General features: G+C 42.9%; 1 pseudogene; it reads right to left on the bottom strand.

Moving 5' to 3' along the window:
- Positions 1-4,692: 4,692 nt before the first annotated feature.
- Positions 4,693-4,810, bottom strand: LOC126177430 (5S ribosomal RNA; annotated as a pseudogene).
- Between the last annotated feature and the right edge of the window lie 348 nt (positions 4,811-5,158).

Below are 5,158 nucleotides of genomic sequence, written 5' to 3'. Positions count from 1 at the left end.
TTCCACAGGACTACATCCAGCATCTCTACGATCGTCTCCATGGGAGAATAGCAGCCTGCATTGCTGCGAAAGGTGGATATACACTGTACTAGTGCCGACATTGTGCATGCTCTGTTGCCTGTGTCTATGTGCCTGTGGTTCTGTCAGTGTGATCATGTGATGTATCTGACTCCAGGAATGTGTCAATAAAGTTTCCCCTTCCTGGGACAATGAATTCACGGTGTTCTTATTTCAATTTCCAGGAGTGTATATAAAGTCAACTGTAAAGTAACAAGTTATTTTGTGGCAAAGATAATGTTTTGATACAATTCCAATATCTTCACCTGTTTTTTTCTGTAAGTGATAGCGGGCAGACATATGATTATACTTCATATGTCGAGAGAAGAACTCTGACAACTGGCAACACAGTTGCCAGTATTCGACACGGATGGGCAGCGAGCCAGCAACGGTGGCCCAGCACTATGGCAACACTGGGGCATTGCCACGGTAACGTAAACAAAAGCTCACATTGTGGTTGGCCATCGTGGATGCACAAAGCACATGTGTCAAGGCCGATTCATCTGTCAGAGCTCGTCTCTCGCCATATGCACTGTAGCACCGGCATACGAGCATTGTTTTAAAATGTATGTTCCAACTGTATATTAAAAAGTGCTATAAAAGTTATTAGGAAGGCCAAGTTTATTCATATATTTACATCGATGAAACCCGTCTGTTCATCATTACGCCTGCACCGAGAATCTTGCACCAGAAGGTTCGAAGCAGGCATTGTCATAATCAGCACTATGCACAATGGAACTAAAGTGAAGCAGTATGTAACTCAGAATCTGAATATGGATCTTAAATGTATTGAGATTGAAGGTCTGTTAACATTAGTACCAGTCAAGGTTCACTCAGGATATGTTACAGATTTATAAATTACCTTTCAATTTCCTTCAGTTATTCCTTTCAGTCATATTTTTAACTATTCAAGCAGCAATTATTATGCAGTTTCTATTATTTTGTCCCCCCACTCATATGCCACTATACAATGGCGACCGTTTAAAGGACAGCGCCAAGCGGAATATTAACAGACCATTAAATTGTTGAGACAAAAAACTGAGATAAATGATTCGTTTTATTGCCACCGCAAACTAATGAAACGTTTGTTGTATTTGTTGCATGTCTGTGAGATTGGGAATAAGAAAAACACTGAAGGAGCAAATTAAAATTAAGTTCTGACTTCAAATGAGGCGCGCCGGGAATGCTGATTTCAGCGGTAAAGGTAGGAAGCTCCTACGCTGTATGCCTGTATGGCAGCGCTTGGTGCCGTCTCTCTGGCAGTAGATAATTTTTTTCCTTCAAATTAAAGTACTTTACGGAAAATGCATTTCGACAGAAAATATGAAAATTTGTATAAAGTCATCATTAAGGTGCAAGATAAGTCGTCAAATTCTATAAGAATGTGTAAAATAGTAATCAGGTTCGTTAGTGAATACAATACTCAGATGAGTCTGCTTTACTAGAAAAGTACCAATACAGAGAGAATTTCATTTTTGAAAATTTTTTTTTCAGTTTTGTTAAACACTATTCCCAATGGAGCCAAAGGAATTGGCCGTTGTTGAAAATTCATTACAAAATACAGTATGCCATGATGTCGGAAATTAGAGCTTGACAACAGTTGAAGTTAACATGCCAACTCAGGAACTAGCCAATAGCTACCAAAACAACGAGGTTGGCGTCCCACTAGCAAAAAATGATGACACTGGTAATATAACTAATCATGATGTCACTTTTATGATGGAAGCGCGCGACAGTGAAACTTTCTTTGATCATTTGCTTACGACGCCGCGAATGTAGGAACAGGAAACAGTTTGTAAAAGGAATGTAAATACTAGTGAGACACACAATTTGAAACAACTCATGCAAATAATAACACAACAGTTTACAAAACTACAGGACTTCCAGGGAAGTTAACACAGCAACTTAAAGGTATGACACAGCAGTTCACAAAACATCAGGAAAATATAGGACAACAGCTTACACAGCAAAATCAGCCATTTAATGATTTCAAGGACTGTATTAGCCAACAGTTCAGTGAGGTGAGCAAAACTGTACACATTGAATTATGTGACAAACTATCCGGGAAGCTGACCGAACTAGGTAAACAACTAAAACAAGAAATAATTACCGACATGTCCCGCAATATAAATACGTTAACAGAAAAAGTATTATCTGTAGACGATAAACAGGAAGAATTTGCAGGTGCATTACAAAACCTTGGTGAAGCGTATTCTCAAATCCAGGAGACGCAATTCCAAGTGGATGCACTGGTAAAAATTGTGACGGATCCAGTCAGCGGGCTGCAAGACTTATGCAGAAACCTACCTACAGACATACAAAAGTTAAGTACAAGAGTAGACCAGTTAACTTTAGAGTCAAAATTTGCCAAAAAAACAGAGAGATAAGATATGTGCATATGTAAAGGAAATAACTGAAAAAGCTGAAGCCGGGATGCTGATTAAGGGCAGCACCATTGCTGAGAAGGTAGCGTCCCGGTGCAAACTTTTTATAGACACGGTAGAAGAAGCTCTAAAGGAGAAAGGTCAACTTCTAGCTAAAATACATTCAGGTTTAAAGGAAGCAGAGGAAATGTTACGAGGCACAGTATTGCTAAAACTACTGACATTCCAAAACAACATTTGACAGAAAACAAACTCATGCTTTTAGAGAAGTTAGATACTTTCACTGGTTACCCACAACACGGGGCTAGCCCGTCGAAGGAATATAGCGAAGGTTGTATAATGCAACAACACTTGCCAGCAGCTGTACCTGTCGAGCAAGAGCAATTGCCATGCACTACGCCACAAGCGAACACAAACACGCCTGTCACTGACAGCAAGGCATATCTGTCAACATTACTTGCAGAGGGGGATGACTTAGGCATCGACAATATCCGGTATTTACCTCTGAAGGGAAAAGAACAAACCCCTTGATCTTTATCAGAGCATTTCGAAATGTTTTACCTCGAACCTGGACCGAAGACCACAAAATTACATTTGCTGTTGGATACACACAAGGTGACGTACTGTTATGGCTACGGACATGGCGGAACGTTGCCACTACTATGAACAGTTTGAGAGAGCCTATCTGGATAAATATTTGTCTGAGGCCGTACAAGAGGGCTCAGACGTGAGCTATTCTCCCAGCTCCATTCATTAGCAAACATCGAAGCTTAAGGGACTATTTTGAAAAATATTTGAATAAAACCAGATACTAGACATACCCGGTATCTCAAGTAGACATACTGAAAATTTTAAAGAGCCTAATTCCTGCCCATATTAGAGAAAAACTCATTACCATTCCGGAACATGACACTGAATACTTTCTATCTGTACTGGACTCAATAGATTTGACTTAATAAGAGAGGCCAGTACAACCCAAGCCTGTTAATACGCAGATAGTGCCACAGAGATTTACAGACCAACAAGTGAACAATGGATTTGTAGTAGAAAACGGGTGGCAACCTTATCCCACACAGACCTATGGTAACATTAACGGTAATCACAACAACAATGGACAAAAATGTAAATTCAAGGGCAGATATAAAAGAAATGGGCAAAAAGTTAGCAAAAACAACTACAAGGGGCAAGTAGCATACGGCCGGCCTGTACAATATGTACAGACAAACTACCGGCAATAATCAGCCGATGGCTTGGCAACCACAAAACAATACCATACACCCGAATAAGCCACAGACAGCGGAATTCGGCCAGCAAAGTAACGCACATATGCCGAAAATTGCGCAGACAAAGAGAATTTCAGTCGAGAGCCTCACGGGAGACTCATTGGTGTAATCAGACACCAACAGGTGTTTGTACAAAAAGTATTGAGACTGAACTTGTGAATCAAAATTTATTGTAGATAGCGCTACAACCATTTAGTACTCTTCAATGTATGACCCTTGAGAGTCAACAACCCGCTGCATGCGAGATTTGCGCGCTTCAAACGCTGCCGCGAACGCTGAGTCCTGGATGGCCCACAAAGCCCTCGTCGTGGTGGCTTGGACCTCCTCCAGGGTCCCAGGGTAGTTTTTAGTTTGGGGAACAAAAAAAATAGTCCGGTGGGGTCACATCGGGACTGTAGGGGGACTGGAGAATCGTTGGAATCCCTTTCGTGGCCAGGTAGCAGCAGCATGAAGCAGGTGTGACTTGGCGCGTTCTCATGACGCAACTTCCAAACATCAGTGATGGCTGGTCTCACGCGATGGATCCTGGCCTTCAGTCACTTGAGCACTTTGCAATAAAAAGCACCATTGACAGTTTGGCCTTGGGGCACAAACACATGATGAACCAGGAGCCTGACGTCCAAAAACAATCAGCATGGCTTTCAACTTCGATTTGCTCATTCGAGCCTTTTTTGGATGTGGGGACACTGTGCTGTGCCATTCGGCATCCATGCGCTTTGTCTCTGGGTAATACGAAAACACCCACACCTCGTCTCCAGTGATAAAAAGCACTCCGTCTTCAAGCCACGAGTAGCCTACCGGGACCATCCGACCTCCATGCCATCCTCAGTGGAGGATGCGGATAGGAGAGGCATGGGGTCAGCACACCGCTCTTTCGGTCGTTATGATGGTATTCTTGACCAAAGCCGCTACTATTCGGTCTAGAAACTCCTCAATTGGCATCACGAGGCTGAGAGCACCCTGAAAAATGGCAACGGCGCATGGCGGCCCAGATGGTCACCCATCCAAGTGCCGACCGCGCCCGACAGCGCTTAACTTCGTTGATCTCACGGGAACCGGTGTATCCACTGTGGCAAGGCCGTTGCCCGTCCAGTGATAACGTTATCCAAACATTCTGGATCAGCTTCACGGCTCTGGAGATTGTCTTGATGAAGTCCACTCGTGCTTGCTTTTGAACGACTGACAAAATCTTCTAAACCATCTTTGTGCAGATCTTCCTCATCGGCAATTCTTTGGTGGTGATGTTGTGCGCTGTAATTTTATCAAGTCCAAGGTCACCTGCTATCATCCTGACACTCATTCGACGGTCGGTGTTCAATAAAACGCGCACACGGTTGATGTTTTAGTTAGTTTTTCTGGTTGACGGGAGTCCGGAGCGGTCATCGTCCTCAACGCTCTCCCAGCCGTCTGTAAATCTCTTCACCCAGCTGAAAA

Source organism: Schistocerca cancellata, chromosome 3 (assembly GCF_023864275.1).
Source record: "Schistocerca cancellata isolate TAMUIC-IGC-003103 chromosome 3, iqSchCanc2.1, whole genome shotgun sequence".
Classification (NCBI taxonomy): domain Eukaryota; kingdom Metazoa; phylum Arthropoda; class Insecta; order Orthoptera; family Acrididae; genus Schistocerca; species Schistocerca cancellata.
The sequence above is the reverse complement of the archived record's forward strand: the minus strand, read 5'-3'. Positions and strand labels throughout refer to the sequence as shown.